At 35.7% G+C, this 21,481-nt stretch overlaps 6 non-coding genes and 1 pseudogene across 6 annotated transcripts; all 7 read left to right on the top strand.

Moving 5' to 3' along the window:
* The first annotated feature begins 1,037 nt into the window (after nucleotides 1-1,037).
* LOC129927527 (U2 spliceosomal RNA) lies at nucleotides 1,038-1,230 on the top strand. Its single transcript, XR_008779133.1, has one exon. It is a non-coding gene; the product is annotated as a U2 spliceosomal RNA (small nuclear RNA).
* Nucleotides 1,231-3,145: 1,915 nt separating this feature from the next.
* LOC129927526 (U2 spliceosomal RNA) lies at nucleotides 3,146-3,338 on the top strand. Its single transcript, XR_008779132.1, has one exon. It is a non-coding gene; the product is annotated as a U2 spliceosomal RNA (small nuclear RNA).
* An 8,254-nt stretch (nucleotides 3,339-11,592) lies between these two features.
* LOC129927554 (U2 spliceosomal RNA) lies at nucleotides 11,593-11,766 on the top strand (annotated as a pseudogene).
* Nucleotides 11,767-13,680: 1,914 nt separating this feature from the next.
* LOC129927524 (U2 spliceosomal RNA) lies at nucleotides 13,681-13,873 on the top strand. The gene has a single exon (XR_008779130.1). It is a non-coding gene; the product is annotated as a U2 spliceosomal RNA (small nuclear RNA).
* A 1,967-nt stretch (nucleotides 13,874-15,840) lies between these two features.
* Nucleotides 15,841-16,033, top strand: LOC129927523 (U2 spliceosomal RNA). Its single transcript, XR_008779129.1, has one exon. It is a non-coding gene; the product is annotated as a U2 spliceosomal RNA (small nuclear RNA).
* Nucleotides 16,034-18,000: 1,967 nt separating this feature from the next.
* Nucleotides 18,001-18,193, top strand: LOC129927522 (U2 spliceosomal RNA). Its single transcript, XR_008779128.1, has one exon. It is a non-coding gene; the product is annotated as a U2 spliceosomal RNA (small nuclear RNA).
* A 1,967-nt stretch (nucleotides 18,194-20,160) lies between these two features.
* LOC129927521 (U2 spliceosomal RNA) lies at nucleotides 20,161-20,353 on the top strand. The gene has a single exon (XR_008779127.1). It is a non-coding gene; the product is annotated as a U2 spliceosomal RNA (small nuclear RNA).
* The last annotated feature ends 1,128 nt before the right edge of the window (nucleotides 20,354-21,481 follow it).

Below are 21,481 nucleotides of genomic sequence, written 5' to 3'. Positions count from 1 at the left end.
TTCAGTTACTTTCTTTTTTTTTTTTTTTAAATAGCTAGCTAGCCCCACGTTCACCCACCTCAATACTCGGCTATTCACAATTTTCTCGCGCAATGCCTGCAAACGATTCTCAAGGTCAGTGTATCAATGTAGGTCCAGACTAAGAATGACATGGGCGCAAAATGTTCCTGAACATTAATTTATATAAATCAAATGTATTAAAACTCTTTAAAGAATAGGGCCATACCATACCTGTGGAAGCTACTTAAATAGTCTGTTCGTGAAAAATATTTTCTAGACCAAATTTGATTTTTTTAAAAAAAATTTTCTAAATTTTTTTTTTTTTTTTGTGGGGTAAAATTTTTCACCCCCTTTACGCTTCGCTAAAAGCACGGCACAGCACAGCTTGGCACAGCAAAGGAAGGTTCTCCATTTTCAAATTTGGACGGGTGTTGGCAATTCTGTCCGAAGGCGGAAAAAAAGTGTCCCTGTTCGAACTCGCGGACAGGTAGGGATGATGCTTTAAGGTCACCAAGCGACTTGGCAGCCTGTCTGTCTGTGCCGATTGAACGAGGCTCCTTTGAAGTAGCGGCTGGACCTTGTCCATTTAGCGGCTTGTCCGGTAGTTATGTCGTCTTCATGTTAAAAAAGGGAAGATTGGCTGGCTGAGTCCTACCTGCACCTGGGACGTTGTTGTTTGCTGTTTTATTGCGCACATGTATTTTGTTTGTTTGTTTGGTTGCGGTGTGGTCAAAGGGAAGCAACACTTGATTAATAGGAGAAAATCTATTAATAGCCATATCAGTGGCAGCAACGGCATAAAATTTGTTTATTTGTAATGCTAAGGGCATCACGTTTCGCTGGCTAACTCTCGCAGTGAAACACTTTGGGTAATATTAACCGGTGGCACCGCAAGCAGGCCACGTGCTAGAAATCCATGGTCACGTGGAAAATGCAATTTTTGTCCGAAAGGTCAGCTCTATTTTTAAATGGTACCCGTTCGCCGATTTTGAGTACATTTTCTGGCGAGAGTGCCGCATTTTGACCATATCCCCTGTATCGCTTCTCGGCCTTTTGGCTAAGATCAAAGTGTAGTATCTGTTCTTATCAGCTTAATATCTGATACGTGGCTCATTGAGTCACTACGATATTAAACTGATTTTTGGAACTAGGCGAGATGTCCGGGGCTTGCTCCGCTCTCGCCACGGGTCGACCCGGTATTGCAGTCCTTCCGGGAATGGCCCAACTCAATTTCAATAAATGGTACGATTGGTAGTTCAGCCTATCTCCTTTCACTCCTAGTTCTCTTTTTCTTCCTTCCTTGCTTCCTTGCTTCCTTCCTTCTACACTTGTGTAGCAATATTCTCCCTTGTAGCACAATCTGTCATGCTAATTACTCTAATTATTATTTCTATTATAATTGTCATTATAATAATTATTTTCATTATAATTATAATAACAATAAGTATTACCGTTGTAATTATAATTACAATTATTGTCATCATTATCATTATTATTATCATTATTATTATTATTATTATTATTATTATTATTATAAAAAATAGTTATACTTATTGTTATAATAATAATAATTGTTTCAATTTTAATATTTATAATGATGATTATAATAATACTTATAATAATTTTTAATAATAATACTTATAATAATTTTTAATAACAATACTTATAATAATAATAATAATAATAATAAACAATAATAATTTTTAATAATGGCAGTTATAATAGTAATTTCTTGTCTTTCTATTCATTGTAAATCTATATGCTTTATTTATTATTTAGCAATTTATTTATACATATATTTATATAAAGTTTATATTGGGCTAGCTATGATTTTTTATTTATTTTATTTTTTCCTTTATTCAAATGTTTATGTATTTTTTATTCAGTGTATTGATTCAAGAACAGATGAAAATGTTATTGCGATTGTCGCAAACCTCTTTGAAAGCTACTGTGTAAATTCTGTGGATTATAAAAATAACATTCATACTCATCAGTTGTGAACAGTGGATTTACTACGAACTTCAAATGGCTGCCTGCGACGAGCTAGCTGATCATACGTAAGTAGCAGTATTTTTATATCTTTCATTTCTTTCTCTTTTTTTTTTTCTTTCAGTTACTTTCTTTTTTTTTTTTTTTAAATAGCTAGCTAGCCCCACGTTCACCCACCTCAATACTCGGCTATTCACAATTTTCTCGCGCAATGCCTGCAAACGATTCTCAAGGTCAGTGTATCAATGTAGGTCCAGACTAAGAATGACATGGGCGCAAAATGTTCCTGAACATTAATTTATATAAATCAAATGTATTAAAACTCTTTAAAGAATAGGGCCATACCATACCTGTGGAAGCTACTTAAATAGTCTGTTCGTGAAAAATATTTTCTAGACCAAATTTGATTTTTTTAAAAAAAATTTTCTAAATTTTTTTTTTTTTTTTGTGGGGTAAAATTTTTCACCCCCTTTACGCTTCGCTAAAAGCACGGCACAGCACAGCTTGGCACAGCAAAGGAAGGTTCTCCATTTTCAAATTTGGACGGGTGTTGGCAATTCTGTCCGAAGGCGGAAAAAAAGTGTCCCTGTTCGAACTCGCGGACAGGTAGGGATGATGCTTTAAGGTCACCAAGCGACTTGGCAGCCTGTCTGTCTGTGCCGATTGAACGAGGCTCCTTTGAAGTAGCGGCTGGACCTTGTCCATTTAGCGGCTTGTCCGGTAGTTATGTCGTCTTCATGTTAAAAAAGGGAAGATTGGCTGGCTGAGTCCTACCTGCACCTGGGACGTTGTTGTTTGCTGTTTTATTGCGCACATGTATTTTGTTTGTTTGTTTGGTTGCGGTGTGGTCAAAGGGAAGCAACACTTGATTAATAGGAGAAAATCTATTAATAGCCATATCAGTGGCAGCAACGGCATAAAATTTGTTTATTTGTAATGCTAAGGGCATCACGTTTCGCTGGCTAACTCTCGCAGTGAAACACTTTGGGTAATATTAACCGGTGGCACCGCAAGCAGGCCACGTGCTAGAAATCCATGGTCACGTGGAAAATGCAATTTTTGTCCGAAAGGTCAGCTCTATTTTTAAATGGTACCCGTTCGCCGATTTTGAGTACATTTTCTGGCGAGAGTGCCGCATTTTGACCATATCCCCTGTATCGCTTCTCGGCCTTTTGGCTAAGATCAAAGTGTAGTATCTGTTCTTATCAGCTTAATATCTGATACGTGGCTCATTGAGTCACTACGATATTAAACTGATTTTTGGAACTAGGCGAGATGTCCGGGGCTTGCTCCGCTCTCGCCACGGGTCGACCCGGTATTGCAGTCCTTCCGGGAATGGCCCAACTCAATTTCAATAAATGGTACGATTGGTAGTTCAGCCTATCTCCTTTCACTCCTAGTTCTCTTTTTCTTCCTTCCTTGCTTCCTTGCTTCCTTCCTTCTACACTTGTGTAGCAATATTCTCCCTTGTAGCACAATCTGTCATGCTAATTACTCTAATTATTATTTCTATTATAATTGTCATTATAATAATTATTTTCATTATAATTATAATAACAATAAGTATTACCGTTGTAATTATAATTACAATTATTGTCATCATTATCATTATTATTATCATTATTATTATTATTATTATTATTATTATTATTATAAAAAATAGTTATACTTATTGTTATAATAATAATAATTGTTTCAATTTTAATATTTATAATGATGATTATAATAATACTTATAATAATTTTTAATAATAATACTTATAATAATTTTTAATAACAATACTTATAATAATAATAATAATAATAAAAACAATAATAATTTTTAATAATGGCAGTTATAATAGTAATTTCTTGTCTTTCTATTCATTGTAAATCTATATGCTTTATTTATTATTTAGCAATTTATTTATACATATATTTATATAAAGTTTATATTGGGCTAGCTATGATTTTTTATTTATTTTATTTTTTCCTTTATTCAAATGTTTATGTATTTTTTATTCAGTGTATTGATTCAAGAACAGATGAAAATGTTATTGCGATTGTCGCAAACCTCTTTGAAAGCTACTGTGTAAATTCTGTGGATTATAAAAATAACATTCATACTCATCAGTTGTGAACAGTGGATTTACTACGAACTTCAAATGGCTGCCTGCGACGAGCTAGCTGATCATACGTAAGTAGCAGTATTTTTATATCTTTCATTTCTTTCTCTTTTTTTTTTTCTTTCAGTTACTTTCTTTTTTTTTTTTTTTAAATAGCTAGCTAGCCCCACGTTCACCCACCTCAATACTCGGCTATTCACAATTTTCTCGCGCAATGCCTGCAAACGATTCTCAAGGTCAGTGTATCAATGTAGGTCCAGACTAAGAATGACATGGGCGCAAAATGTTCCTGAACATTAATTTATATAAATCAAATGTATTAAAACTCTTTAAAGAATAGGGCCATACCATACCTGTGGAAGCTACTTAAATAGTCTGTTCGTGAAAAATATTTTCTAGACCAAATTTGATTTTTTTAAAAAAAATTTTCTAAATTTTTTTTTTTTTTTTGTGGGGTAAAATTTTTCACCCCCTTTACGCTTCGCTAAAAGCACGGCACAGCACAGCTTGGCACAGCAAAGGAAGGTTCTCCATTTTCAAATTTGGACGGGTGTTGGCAATTCTGTCCGAAGGCGGAAAAAAAGTGTCCCTGTTCGAACTCGCGGACAGGTAGGGATGATGCTTTAAGGTCACCAAGCGACTTGGCAGCCTGTCTGTCTGTGCCGATTGAACGAGGCTCCTTTGAAGTAGCGGCTGGACCTTGTCCATTTAGCGGCTTGTCCGGTAGTTATGTCGTCTTCATGTTAAAAAAGGGAAGATTGGCTGGCTGAGTCCTACCTGCACCTGGGACGTTGTTGTTTGCTGTTTTATTGCGCACATGTATTTTGTTTGTTTGTTTGGTTGCGGTGTGGTCAAAGGGAAGCAACACTTGATTAATAGGAGAAAATCTATTAATAGCCATATCAGTGGCAGCAACGGCATAAAATTTGTTTATTTGTAATGCTAAGGGCATCACGTTTCGCTGGCTAACTCTCGCAGTGAAACACTTTGGGTAATATTAACCGGTGGCACCGCAAGCAGGCCACGTGCTAGAAATCCATGGTCACGTGGAAAATGCAATTTTTGTCCGAAAGGTCAGCTCTATTTTTAAATGGTACCCGTTCGCCGATTTTGAGTACATTTTCTGGCGAGAGTGCCGCATTTTGACCATATCCCCTGTATCGCTTCTCGTTCTTTTTTCTAAGATCAAAGTGTAGCATCTGTTCCAATTTTTTCCTGGATTTTTTTCAAGTTCAATTTATATGTTCATCGTTGGATGTGTTATTTTCTTACTCTTCATTGTGTTTTTGATTCGTTTGGATTTTAAGTGTTTTTTTTTCCTGTGCAAGGAGCACAACCCCTTTTTATTATTCATTTTGTGTTTCACCTTTTTTTCTAACACCTTTTGTTTACTAACATGTCTGTTAAGACATTTTTGATTGAGCGCAAAGACCTGGAGGGAGGCCTCGTCCACCCTCCAGGAACCTTGCTGCTCAAACTGTCCGGACAGGGGGCAGTCAGGGCCTCAATGGCGTCCATCGTCGCCGCCTTGGGGCTCAGGCCGGAGGAGGTGGGTCCCCTGTACCGTTTTGAAAACCCGTACCTTTGGTTTCTGGGAGTCTCCTCACCCGTGGTGAGGGGGAAGATCCTAGGGCGGGTTTTCGGCAAAGAAGAAACGTTCAAGGTGGAAGTAACCACATTGGACGAGGAGAAAATTAAAATCACTCTCCACTGGGTGTCCCCCAGCATATCCAAAGCCAAAATGGAAGAGATAGTGGGGAGCATGGCAGAGGAAGGCTCAAAAGTTGAGATTCAGAAAATAGAAGGGACAGACAAGTGGGTGAGCTGGGTAAAACCCAGAAAGGGCGTGGAGCTACCCCACTATATACAACTAAGGTACCAGGACGACCCGAGAACCTACAAGGTTTTGGTTACAACTCCGGGTAGGAGGCAGCAGTGCTGGCACTGCCAGAGGGAAGACCACTGGTCAAACCAGTGCCCGACCAAAACCACTCCCAGAGGGAACAAAAAAGAAGGGGAGAAATCCCAAGACCCCCCAAAAACAACATACGCAACGGCCCTGAAGGGAGTTAGCAGCAAAAAAAGTGCAGAAGAAAGGGCAGACGAGGAAGGGTTTACAGTGGTGGGAAAAAAAAAAGAGATACCCCCACAGGGTCAGGAAGGAAGTAAGAAGGGAAAAACCCCCCCCACGACCCCAACAAAAGGGGAAAGGAGAAATAGCGCAGGAGGGACAAACTCCCACAAGAAACTAAAACCTGAAGGGAGAATAAGGTCAGAGCCTAATTCCCCGACAAAAATAAAAAGAAAAAGAGCGCTATCGACCTCCTCCTCTTCTTCGTCCGACGACCATTGCGGGGACTTGGAGGCGAAAGAGGACAACAAGGAAAAAAAGGAAGGGAAGAAAGAGATAGATTTCCCTGACTCCCCAACCCAACTGGTCATAGATGAGGGGGAGGACCCCAGCACGCACTCCAGCTCATAACACACAAGGTATAGTAAATAGGAGATCAACACACACGCACACTCATAGAAGACGTTAGGACACAAACACGCACACACAACAATCCACCTACACGCAGACATGGCAGACATTACAATTCTCTCCCTAAATATTCGAAGCCTAAATAACAAACACAAATATCTAGTACACTTAGCCAACACCTACAAAACAGATTTCATCTACATTCAAGAAACTAACACACACACGAGATACCAAGCAACCAAAAGCACCTCAGACATGGGATTTGCGGGTGGGTACTTTAGCTTAGGTAGGAAAGCAAGAGGGGTAGCTATTTTACAGACATCCAACAAATTCAAAGTAACACACACACACACAGATAATAACGGTAGGCTAGTCATAGTTAAGGTAGAATCACAAAAACACGCATACACTTTAGTAAACATCTACGCTCCAGCTCAGAGCGGAGAAAGACCGCTGTTTTTCAAAACTCTGAGCGAAGAGCTACTCAGCAAACACGTGGGAGAACAAATAATATTGGGGGGAGACTTCAACTACATAGAAACACATTTAGACAGAAAGCACACAAACACGCAGGGTCCACCCCCTCAGACGAATGACTACTTGGGAGAAACCAAATGTCAACTCCGAATAAAGGATGCGTATAGAACAACGTACCCAGAGGGAAGAGAAACTACACTTAAACACAACTCACACCCAGTGGAGACAAGACTTGACCGATTCTACACGCCAAACGACATAAAAATTAACAAAATAAGACACTTAGACGAGACACTGACTTACACAGACCATAAAGGGGTTTTAGTGGAAATAGGAGGAGAAAGGGGGGAGGCAAAGAAACAAGGACAAATTTGGAAATTTAACAAAAGCCTAATCGATGACCCGTACATCCAAAAATCAATTGCAGAAATGATAAATATTTGCATAGGGGAGGAGAAGAATGACGGACAAATTATACAAATGTGGCCCCTTTTAAAAAAATCAATAAAGCAGCAAGTAATAGTATTGGCAAGAGTCAAAAACCAAAAAATCAAAGAAGAGGAGACAAGACTAAAAAACAGACTGCAAACAACAACGGACGACATTGACAAAACAGAACTGGAAGGACAGTTAGAATACATACACAAACACAAATACAAAGGGGCAGAGATCCGATGCAAACACCCAAACCTAACAGAATCACCCAACAAACTATACTTAACGGCAGAACAAAACGTACAGAAAGACAAGACAATAACAACAATTAAAGACATTGACGGGAAAGAAACACAAGACCAACAAAAGATAAATAAAATAATCTCGAACCATTTTAGAGGAATATATAGGAAAGAACCGACATCAGCAGACGCACAGTCTCTCTTCCTTGACAAAGTAAAGACAATAGACAAGGAGACCGCAGACGAACCTTTCACGCTAGCGGAACTGGGGGCTGCCCTAGACACGACACAAAGCGACAAATCTCCAGGCCCAGACGGTTTAACATACGAATTTTACAAAGCCTTCCTCCCCCAAATAGGACCGTTACTGATAACACTGTACAAAGACATGTTACAAACAGGACAGATACCCCAAGATTTCAACCTCGCATACATTACCCTACTACCCAAAAAAACTGAAAATAATAACTCTCCTAGCGACTTCAGACCAATCTCCCTCTTAAACGTAGACTACAAACTTTTGACCAAAATGATCTTCCTTAGACTCAAACCCCAAATCCCCCTTCTAATAGGACAAGACCAATACTGTAGTAACCCCGACAAAAATATTGACGAGCTAAATCATTTCCTAAGAGACATTATTTACTACTGCAGAGACAAAGACTTAAAGGCAGCCCTCATGTCCGTTGACCAAGAAAAAGCTTTCGACAGAATAGATCACGAATACCTGTTTAAAATACTAGACAAAACTAACATAGACAAGACACTAACACAATACATTAGACTGGTTTACACAGATGCCACAAGCCAATTAATTATAAATCAAAACCTTAGCGATAAGATCCCCATAGAAAGATCAGTCAGGCAAGGGTGTCCCCTGTCCCCCTTCCTATACGCCCTCTGCCTGGAACCCCTGTTAGAAAGCATAAGATTAGACAAGGAAATAATAGGTATAAAAATCCCAGGCCCCAATCCATCAGTTAAAATAAAAGCATACGCAGACGACACTACCCTGTTCCCCACTTCACAAAAAGACGTTAAAAAAATGATAGAGAAATTTACACTTTTCGGGAAGGCGAGCGGGTCCAAAATAAATTTTTCAAAATCTTCAATCATGTCCTTGGGGAGGTGGGAGGCCCCCGCGGAAGAAACCCATGGACTAAAAATAGAGACAGAAACAAAAATATGTGGCATCGTGTGGACCAGAGACCCGACACAATACGTGACGAGACAATGGGACTCCATCATAGACAAAGCCAAAAATATAATAAAGCTTTTTCTGCACACTTCCTCTACCATCTTTGGAAGAGCCATCTTGGTCAATAACCTGATAATACCCAAAATTTTGTACCTTGCAAACGCCGTAGAGCCACCTCCCAACTTTATAGATAAAATAAACAAAATAATTAGAAAATTCATTTTTAAAAATACAATCACCAACATAAAACATAACACACTAGTTCAAGACAAAAGAGACGGGGGGATTAACCTACAAGACATCAAAACAAAAATCAAAGTGCAAAGGTTAAAATATATAGGAAAAGTAGTTAGGTCCCCTGAAAATTTCCCCTTGACCTTGTACTATTTCGGCCTGAAGCTGAACAAAATTCTCCCCATCCAAAACAACACGCCCCATTTCTTTGGCACACACACTCACCCCTTTTATAGATCACTAGCTAGACACTTACAAAACAACGAAAGCTTGATACACCACACATCCAAAGATATCTACACAGCACTTAGGGGAAAACTAAAAGAAAACCTAGGAACCAGAATAAAGTGGGGAAGGGAGCTAGGGGTACAAGCCAACACACATACAGACACATTCACACACTTACACAACAAAATCATAACACCCAAAGCGAGGGAGGTGGCCTACAGGCTGATCTACGGGATGACCCCAATCAAAAGAAAACTCTCTAGCACAACGGAGTCCAGGTACACTTGTGAAATATGTAAAAAAGAAAGCTCAAACCCAGAGAAACACCTATTTAGTGAATGTGTGATGTTTGAGACAACAAAAAAGACCCTTAAAGAAATTATTGATGCAAACAGTCAGGCCTATGTTAATGTAAATATGGCTATCTTCTTAAACAAACTACCCAAAGCCATAAATAAAAGACTTAAAGATATAAATGTAATTATATTAGCCGAATACAGAAACCTGGTCTGGAACACCTACTTACAAGTTGTCCACCATGATAAAAGATGCAATAAAGTTATACTGGAACACATTTTTAGAAAAATTATAGAGCAAAAATGTAAATCAATATAGTACTAAATAAACATATCCAAAGTGTCCATTAACTTAAAGGGAAAGAAATATACAAGTATGCATGTGTGTATACATGTGGGTGTGAATGAGTATACACATTCTAAACAATCCTTTCTATTTAATGTAAAACTTAACCATGTATCTAGAAGTAATACACTACAATTACTAACAATCCAACTATTGTGTATTCAATTAAAACGGAGGCACCTGGATCAACCAAAACACCCAGAATAGGACCCCACTGCTAGTGCGCCCACCAAACAAACTCACAAATACTGACGGCCCTCCTCTTAAAAAAGGAGCACCCCAGTAGCACACCGCTGCCGCAAATCGAAATCTCACAGCAACGACAAGAGACTCCAATTATTCCAGAAGAATTTACACCACTACAAAAAACGGAGAAACTCAGACAATGTAAACAAAACTACAATACCAAGCATAAGGAGAAATAAGGCAACCAGCGCTTCGCCCCAAGGGAAGTCACAAAAACAGACTGCCCACCAAAGAATTTTTTGAGTCGTCTTCCATTTCATTAACAAAAGATAACAGTAACATTCCCAACAGAAGGCTAAGGGAAAAGACACAACTCTTTATGATCTTCGCTCCTGTTGCCCCTGATTGGGTTGAACTTTTTCCCGCTCTGTACTAAATATATGATATTTTAGCTTACTGACAACCTTTCCAATATTATGCAAATTTTGAAATCGGTATCTAGCAATAATGTTTTTAATAAATAACCTAACATCTGTTTCCTAGTTTCAGGCCACTACACAGACATTAAATTTATAATTAAGTCAACAAGGACAGTGTCACTCTAAAGCACAGATGCAAAATGAACATTGTCAATTAAATTGCTCGATCAGTAGACCTCTGTGACAAAAAGTAAATCACAGAAAATTTCTTCGCAGGCAAAAACATCCCGACCCTTGACTCTACAAGACACGATTGCCACCTTGATGACGAGGAAGCAAGTTTCCAAGTCTCAAGGGGGACAATCAAAAAATTGTCAAAGGAAGGAACGATGAAAAGCTTGTTCCCCCCTAACCCTTGTTTTTGAAGTTAACTCCTTAAACATATTGATAATATGTGTACACGCCTTCTAAATGTTGAGGTATGCCACATATGCGGATATATATATATTGTCAAAACTATAATTAGTACTTAATAAAATGTTACACCTGTTCCTATTTGGACCTTTTGATGCAGCCTACTCACTGATCACGCTAGAAACCCTAGAATGTGTTTCTGAAACTATACTTGCCTTCATGAAAAATTTGCTTTTTATGAAATATTCCATGTGTTATTATTATTAGTATAAAATAATATGTCATGTGTTTTTTCCTTTTTGAATTAAAAAAAAAAAAAAAAAAAAAAAAAGAAAAAAAAAAAAAAAAAAAAAAAAAAGCCCAATAAAGAGGCCAAGAGCCCAAAAAAGAGGCAACGCCCAAAAAAGAGGCAAAGAAAAGAGGCAATAGCCCAAGGATTCCTAGGATGTAAATAGCTAGACAACTGAAGTCAAGGCTAAAAAGCTGAGGTTTCCTTTTGAAAAAAAAAAAAAAAAAAAAAAAAAAAAAAAAAAAAAAAAAAAAAAAAAAAAAAAAAGTAGTATCTGTTCTTATCAGCTTAATATCTGATACGTGGCTCATTGAGTCACTACGATATTAAACTGATTTTTGGAACTAGGCGAGATGTCCGGGGCTTGCTCCGCTCTCGCCACGGGTCGACCCGGTATTGCAGTCCTTCCGGGAATGGCCCAACTCAATTTCAATAAATGGTACGATTGGTAGTTCAGCCTATCTCCTTTCACTCCTAGTTCTCTTTTTCTTCCTTCCTTGCTTCCTTGCTTCCTTCCTTCTACACTTGTGTAGCAATATTCTCCCTTGTAGCACAATCTGTCATGCTAATTACTCTAATTATTATTTCTATTATAATTGTCATTATAATAATTATTTTCATTATAATTATAATAACAATAAGTATTACCGTTGTAATTATAATTACAATTATTGTCATCATTATCATTATTATTATCATTATTATTATTATTATTATTATTATTATTATTATAAAAAATAGTTATACTTATTGTTATAATAATAATAATTGTTTCAATTTTAATATTTATAATGATGATTATAATAATACTTATAATAATTTTTAATAATAATACTTATAATAATTTTTAATAACAATACTTATAATAATAATAATAATAATAAAAACAATAATAATTTTTAATAATGGCAGTTATAATAGTAATTTCTTGTCTTTCTATTCATTGTAAATCTATATGCTTTATTTATTATTTAGCAATTTATTTATACATATATTTATATAAAGTTTATATTGGGCTAGCTATGATTTTTTATTTATTTTATTTTTTCCTTTATTCAAATGTTTATGTATTTTTTATTCAGTGTATTGATTCAAGAACAGATGAAAATGTTATTGCGATTGTCGCAAACCTCTTTGAAAGCTACTGTGTAAATTCTGTGGATTATAAAAATAACATTCATACTCATCAGTTGTGAACAGTGGATTTACTACGAACTTCAAATGGCTGCCTGCGACGAGCTAGCTGATCATACGTAAGTAGCAGTATTTTTATATCTTTCATTTCTTTCTCTTTTTTTTTTTCTTTCAGTTACTTTCTTTTTTTTTTTTTTTAAATAGCTAGCTAGCCCCACGTTCACCCACCTCAATACTCGGCTATTCACAATTTTCTCGCGCAATGCCTGCAAACGATTCTCAAGGTCAGTGTATCAATGTAGGTCCAGACTAAGAATGACATGGGCGCAAAATGTTCCTGAACATTAATTTATATAAATCAAATGTATTAAAACTCTTTAAAGAATAGGGCCATACCATACCTGTGGAAGCTACTTAAATAGTCTGTTCGTGAAAAATATTTTCTAGACCAAATTTGATTTTTTTTAAAAAAATTTTCTAAATTTTTTTTTTTTTTTTGTGGGGTAAAATTTTTCACCCCCTTTACGCTTCGCTAAAAGCACGGCACAGCACAGCTTGGCACAGCAAAGGAAGGTTCTCCATTTTCAAATTTGGACGGGTGTTGGCAATTCTGTCCGAAGGCGGAAAAAAAGTGTCCCTGTTCGAACTCGCGGACAGGTAGGGATGATGCTTTAAGGTCACCAAGCGACTTGGCAGCCTGTCTGTCTGTGCCGATTGAACGAGGCTCCTTTGAAGTAGCGGCTGGACCTTGTCCATTTAGCGGCTTGTCCGGTAGTTATGTCGTCTTCATGTTAAAAAAGGGAAGATTGGCTGGCTGAGTCCTACCTGCACCTGGGACGTTGTTGTTTGCTGTTTTATTGCGCACATGTATTTTGTTTGTTTGTTTGGTTGCGGTGTGGTCAAAGGGAAGCAACACTTGATTAATAGGAGAAAATCTATTAATAGCCATATCAGTGGCAGCAACGGCATAAAATTTGTTTATTTGTAATGCTAAGGGCATCACGTTTCGCTGGCTAACTCTCGCAGTGAAACACTTTGGGTAATATTAACCGGTGGCACCGCAAGCAGGCCACGTGCTAGAAATCCATGGTCACGTGGAAAATGCAATTTTTGTCCGAAAGGTCAGCTCTATTTTTAAATGGTACCCGTTCGCCGATTTTGAGTACATTTTCTGGCGAGAGTGCCGCATTTTGACCATATCCCCTGTATCGCTTCTCGGCCTTTTGGCTAAGATCAAAGTGTAGTATCTGTTCTTATCAGCTTAATATCTGATACGTGGCTCATTGAGTCACTACGATATTAAACTGATTTTTGGAACTAGGCGAGATGTCCGGGGCTTGCTCCGCTCTCGCCACGGGTCGACCCGGTATTGCAGTCCTTCCGGGAATGGCCCAACTCAATTTCAATAAATGGTACGATTGGTAGTTCAGCCTATCTCCTTTCACTCCTAGTTCTCTTTTTCTTCCTTCCTTGCTTCCTTGCTTCCTTCCTTCTACACTTGTGTAGCAATATTCTCCCTTGTAGCACAATCTGTCATGCTAATTACTCTAATTATTATTTCTATTATAATTGTCATTATAATAATTATTTTCATTATAATTATAATAACAATAAGTATTACCGTTGTAATTATAATTAGAATTATTGTCATCATTATCATTATTATTATCATTATTATCATTATTATTATTATAAAAAATAGTTATACTTATTGTTATAATAATAATAATTGTTTCAATTTTAATATTTATAATGATGATTATAATAATACTTATAATAATTTTTAATAATAATACTTATAATAATTTTTAATAATAATACTTATTATAATAATAATAATAATAATAATAATAATAACAATAATAATACTTATAATAATTTTTAATAATAAAAACAATAATTATACTTATAATAATTTTTAATAATGGCAGTTATAATAGTAATTTCTTGTCTTTCTATTCATTGTAAATCTATATGATTTATTTATTATTTAGCAATTTATTTATACATATATTTATATAAAGTTTATATTGGGCTAGCTATGATTTTTTATTTATTTTATTTTTTCCTTTATTCAAATGTTTATGTATTTTTTATTCAGTGTATTGATTCAAGAACAGATGAAAATGTTATTGCGATTGTCGCAAACCTCTTTGAAAGCTACTGTGTAAATTCTGTGGATTATAAAAATAACATTCATACTCATCAGTTGTGAACAGTGGATTTACTACGAACTTCAAATGGCTGCCTGCGACGAGCTAGCTGATCATACGTAAGTAGCAGTATTTTTATATCTTTCATTTCTTTCTCTTTTTTTTTTTCTTTCAGTTACTTTCTTTTTTTTTTTTTTTTAAATAGCTAGCTAGCCCCACGTTCACCCACCTCAATACTCGGCTATTCACAATTTTCTCGCGCAATGCCTGCAAACGATTCTCAAGGTCAGTGTATCAATGTAGGTCCAGACTAAGAATGACATGGGCGCAAAATGTTCCTGAACATTAATTTATATAAATCAAATGTATTAAAACTCTTTACAGAATAGGGCCATACCATACCTGTGGAAGCTACTTAAATAGTCTGTTCGTGAAAAATATTTTCTAGACCAAATTTGATTTTTTTTTAAATTTTTTTTTCTAAATTTTTTTTTTTTTTTTTTGTGGGGTAAAATTTTTCACCCCCTTTACGCTTCGCTAAAAGCACGGCACAGCACAGCTTGGCACAGCAAAGGAAGGTTCTCCATTTTCAAATTTGGACGGGTGTTGGCAATTCTGTCCGAAGGCGGAAAAAAAAAGTGTCCCTGTTCGAACTCGCGGACAGGTAGGGATGATGCTTTAAGGTCACCAAGCGACTTGGCAGCCTGTCTGTCTGTGCCGATTGAACGAGGCTCCTTTGAAGTAGCGGCTGGACCTTGTCCATTTAGCGGCTTGTCCGGTAGTTATGTCGTCTTCATGTTAAAAAAGGGAAGATTGGCTGGCTGAGTCCTACCTGCACCTGGGACGTTGTTGTTTGCTGTTTTATTGCGCACATGTATTTTGTTTGTTTGTTTGGTTGCGGTGTGGTCAAAGGGAAGCAACACTTGATTAATAGGAGAAAATCTATTAATAGCCATATCAGTGGCAGCAACGGCATAAAATTTGTTTATTTGTAATGCTAAGGGCATCACGTTTCGCTGGCTAACTCTCGCAGTGAAACACTTTGGGTAATATTAACCGGTGGCACCGCAAGCAGGCCACGTGCTAGAAATCCATGGTCACGTGGAAAATGCAATTTTTGTCCGAAAGGTCAGCTCTATTTTTAAATGGTACCCGTTCGCCGATTTTGAGTACATTTTCTGGCGAGAGTGCCGCATTTTGACCATATCCCCTGTATCGCTTCTCGGCCTTTTGGCTAAGATCAAAGTGTAGTATCTGTTCTTATCAGCTTAATATCTGATACGTGGCTCATTGAGTCACTACGATATTAAACTGATTTTTGGAACTAGGCGAGATGTCCGGGGCTTGCTCCGCTCTCGCCACGGGTCGACCCGGTATTGCAGTCCTTCCGGGAATGGCCCAACTCAATTTCAATAAATGGTACGATTGGTAGTTCAGCCTATCTCCTTTCACTCCTAGTTCTCTTTTTCTTCCTTCCTTGCTTCCTTGCTTCCTTCCTTCTACACTTGTGTAGCAATATTCTCCCTTGTAGCACAATCTGTCATGCTAATTACTCTAATTATTATTTCTATTATAATTGTCATTATAATAATTATTTTCATTATAATTATAATAACAATAAGTATTACCGTTGTAATTATAATTAGAATTATTGTCATCATTATCATTATTATTATCATTATTATCATTATTATTATTATAAAAAATAGTTATACTTATTGTTATAATAATAATAATTGTTTCAATTTTAATATTTATAATGATGATTATAATAATACTTATAATAATTTTTAATAATAATACTTATAATAATTTTTAATAATAATACTTATTATAATAATAATAATAATAATAATAATAATAACAATAATAATACTTATAATAATTTTTAATAATAAAAACAATAATTATACTTATAATAATTTTTAATAATGGCAGTTATAATAGTAATTTCTTGTCTTTCTATTCATTGTAAATCTATATGATTTATTTATTATTTAGCAATTTATTTATACATATATTTATATAAAGTTTATATTGGGCTAGCTATGATTTTTTATTTATTTTATTTTTTCCTTTATTCAAATGTTTATGTATTTTTTATTCAGTGTATTGATTCAAGAACAGATGAAAATGTTATTGCGATTGTCGCAAACCTCTTTGAAAGCTACTGTGTAAATTCTGTGGATTATAAAAATAACATTCATACTCATCAGTTGTGAACAGTGGATTTACTACGAACTTCAAATGGCTGCCTGCGACGAGCTAGCTGATCATACGTAAGTAGCAGTATTTTTATATCTTTCATTTCTTTCTCTTTTTTTTTTTCTTTCAGTTACTTTCTTTTTTTTTTTTTTTTAAATAGCTAGCTAGCCCCACGTTCACCCACCTCAATACTCGGCTATTCACAATTTTCTCGCGCAATGCCTGCAAACGATTCTCAAGGTCAGTGTATCAATGTAGGTCCAGACTAAGAATGACATGGGCGCAAAATGTTCCTGAACATTAATTTATATAAATCAAATGTATTAAAACTCTTTACAGAATAGGGCCATACCATACCTGTGGAAGCTACTTAAATAGTCTGTTCGTGAAAAATATTTTCTAGACCAAATTTGATTTTTTTTTAAATTTTTTTTTCTAAATTTTTTTTTTTTTTTTTTGTGGGGTAAAATTTTTCACCCCCTTTACGCTTCGCTAAAAGCACGGCACAGCACAGCTTGGCACAGCAAAGGAAGGTTCTCCATTTTCAAATTTGGACGGGTGTTGGCAATTCTGTCCGAAGGCGGAAAAAAAAAGTGTCCCTGTTCGAACTCGCGGACAGGTAGGGATGATGCTTTAAGGTCACCAAGCGACTTGGCAGCCTGTCTGTCTGTGCCGATTGAACGAGGCTCCTTTGAAGTAGCGGCTGGACCTTGTCCATTTAGCGGCTTGTCCGGTAGTTATGTCGTCTTCATGTTAAAAAAGGGAAGATTGGCTGGCTGAGTCCTACCTGCACCTGGGACGTTGTTGTTTGCTGTTTTATTGCGCACATGTATTTTGTTTGTTTGTTTGGTTGCGGTGTGGTCAAAGGGAAGCAACACTTGATTAATAGGAGAAAATCTATTAATAGCCATATCAGTGGCAGCAACGGCATAAAATTTGTTTATTTGTAATGCTAAGGGCATCACGTTTCGCTGGCTAACTCTCGCAGTGAAACACTTTGGGTAATATTAACCGGTGGCACCGCAAGCAGGCCACGTGCTAGAAATCCATGGTCACGTGGAAAATGCAATTTTTGTCCGAAAGGTCAGCTCTATTTTTAAATGGTACCCGTTCGCCGATTTTGAGTACATTTTCTGGCGAGAGTGCCGCATTTTGACCATATCCCCTGTATCGCTTCTCGGCCTTTTGGCTAAGATCAAAGTGTAGTATCTGTTCTTATCAGCTTAATATCTGATACGTGGCTCATTGAGTCACTACGATATTAAACTGATTTTTGGAACTAGGCGAGATGTCCGGGGCTTGCTCCGCTCTCGCCACGGGTCGACCCGGTATTGCAGTCCTTCCGGGAATGGCCCAACTCAATTTCAATAAATGGTACGATTGGTAGTTCAGCCTATCTCCTTTCACTCCTAGTTCTCTTTTTCTTCCTTCCTTGCTTCCTTGCTTCCTTCCTTCTACACTTGTGTAGCAATATTCTCCCTTGTAGCACAATCTGTCATGCTAATTACTCTAATTATTATTTCTATTATAATTGTCATTATAATAATTATTTTCATTATAATTATAATAACAATAAGTATTACCGTTGTAATTATAATTAGAATTATTGTCATCATTATCATTATTATTATCATTATTATCATTATTATTATTATAAAAAATAGTTATACTTATTGTTATAATAATAATAATTGTTTCAATTTTAATATTTATAATGATGATTATAATAATACTTATAATAATTTTTAATAATAATACTTATAATAATTTTTAATAATAATACTTATTATAATAATAATAATAATAATAATAATAATAACAATAATAATACTTATAATAATTTTTAATAATAAAAACAATAATTATACTTATAATAATTTTTAATAATGGCAGTTATAATAGTAATTTCTTGTCTTTCTATTCATTGTAAATCTATATGATTTATTTATTATTTAGCAATTTATTTATACATATATTTATATAAAGTTTATATTGGGCTAGCTATGATTTTTTATTTATTTTATTTTTTCCTTTATTCAAATGTTTATGTATTTTTTATTCAGTGTATTGATTCAAGAACAGATGAAAATGTTATTGCGATTGTCGCAAACCTCTTTGAAAGCTACTGTGTAAATTCTGTGGATTATAAAAATAACATTCATACTCATCAGTTGTGAACAGTGGATTTACTACGAACTTCAAATGGCTGCCTGCGACGAGCTAGCTGATCATACGTAAGTAGCAGTATTTTTATATCTTTCATTTCTTTCTCTTTTTTTTTTTCTTTCAGTTACTTTCTTTTTTTTTTTTTTTTAAATAGCTAGCTAGCCCCACGTTCACCCACCTCAATACTCGGCTATTCACAATTTTCTCGCGCAATGCCTGCAAACGATTCTCAAGGTCAGTGTATCAATGTAGGTCCAGACTAAGAATGACATGGGCGCAAAATGTTCCTGAACATTAATTTATATAAATCAAATGTATTAAAACTCTTTACAGAATAGGGCCATACCATACCTGTGGAAGCTACTTAAATAGTCTGTTCGTGAAAAATATTTTCTAGACCAAATTTGATTTTTTTTTAAATTTTTTTTTCTAAATTTTTTTTTTTTTTTTTTGTGGGGTAAAATTTTTCACCCCCTTTACGCTTCGCTAAAAGCACGGCACAGCACAGCTTGGCACAGCAAAGGAAGGTTCTCCATTTTCAAATTTGGACGGGTGTTGGCAATTCTGTCCGAAGGCGGAAAAAAAAAGTGTCCCTGTTCGAACTCGCGGACAGGTAGGGATGATGCTTTAAGGTCACCAAGCGACTTGGCAGCCTGTCTGTCTGTGCCGATTGAACGAGGCTCCTTTGAAGTAGCGGCTGGACCTTGTCCATTTAGCGGCTTGTCCGGTAGTTATGTCGTCTTCATGTTAAAAAAGGGAAGATTGGCTGGCTGAGTCCTACCTGCACCTGGGACGTTGTTGTTTGCTGTTTTATTGCGCACATGTATTTTGTTTGTTTGTTTGGTTGCGGTGTGGTCAAAGGGAAGCAACACTTGATTAATAGGAGAAAATCTATTAATAGCCATATCAGTGGCAGCAACGGCATAAAATTTGTTTATTTGTAATGCTAAGGGCATCACGTTTCGCTGGCTAACTCTCGCAGTGAAACACTTTGGGTAATATTAACCGGTGGCACCGCAAGCAGGCCACGTGCTAGAAATCCATGGTCACGTGGAAAATGCAATTTTTGTCCGAAAGGTCAGCTCTATTTTTAAATGGTACCCGTTCGCCGATTTTGAGTACATTTTCTGGCGAGAGTGCCGCATTTTGACCATATCCCCTGTATCGCTTCTCGGCCTTTTGGCTAAGATCAAAGTGTAGTATCTGTTCTTATCAGCTTAATATCTGATACGTGGCTCATTGAGTCACTACGATATTAAACTGATTTTTGGAACTAGGCGAGATGTCCGGGGCTTGCTCCGCTCTCGCCACGGGTCGACCCGGTATTGCAGTCCTTCCGGGAATGGCCCAACTCAATTTCAATAAATGGTACGATTGGTAGTTCAGCCTATCTCCTTTCACTCCTAGTTCTCTTTTTCTTCCTTCCTTGCTTCCTTGCTTCCTTCCTTCTACACTTGTGTAGCAATATTCTCCCTTGTAGCACAATCTGTCATGCTAATTACTCTAATTATTATTTCTATTATAATTGTCATTATAATAATTATTTTCATTATAATTATAATAACAATAAGTATTACCGTTGTAATTATAATTAGAATTATTGTCATCATTATCATTATTATTATCATTATTACCATTATTATTATTATAAAAAATAGTTATACTTATTGTTATAATAATAATAATTGTTTCAATTTTAATATTTATAATGATGATTATAATAATACTTATAATAATTTTTAATAATAATACTTATAATAATTTTTAATAATAATACTTATTATAATAATAATAATAATAATAATAATAATAACAATAATAATACTTATAATAATTTTTAATAATAAAAACAATAATTATACTTATAATAATTTTTAATAATGGCAGTTATAATAGTAATTTCTTGTCTTTCTATTCATTGTAAATCTATATGATTTATTTATTATTTAGCAATTTATTTATACATATATTTATATAAAGTTTATATTGGGCTAGCTATGATTTTTTATTTATTTTATTTTTTCCTTTATTCAAATGTTTATGTATTTTTTATTCAGTGTATTGATTCAAGAACAGATGAAAATGTTATTGCGATTGTCGCAAACCTCTTTGAAAGCTACTGTGTAAATTCTGTGGATTATAAAAATAACATTCATACTCATCAGTTGTGAACAGTGGATTTACTACGAACTTCAAATGGCTGCCTGCGACGAGCTAGCTGATCATACGTAAGTAGCAGTATTTTTATATCTTTCATTTCTTTCTCTTTTTTTTTTTCTTTCAGTTACTTTCTTTTTTTTTTTTTTTTAAATAGCTAGCTAGCCCCACGTTCACCCACCTCAATACTCGGCTATTCACAATTTTCTCGCGCAATGCCTGCAAACGATTCTCAAGGTCAGTGTATCAATGTAGGTCCAGACTAAGAATGACATGGGCGCAAAATGTTCCTGAACATTAATTTATATAAATCAAATGTATTAAAAC

This window comes from Biomphalaria glabrata, chromosome 7 (assembly GCF_947242115.1).
Source record: "Biomphalaria glabrata chromosome 7, xgBioGlab47.1, whole genome shotgun sequence".
NCBI classification, from domain to species: domain Eukaryota; kingdom Metazoa; phylum Mollusca; class Gastropoda; family Planorbidae; genus Biomphalaria; species Biomphalaria glabrata.
This window is presented reverse-complemented; position numbering and strand designations above follow the sequence as displayed.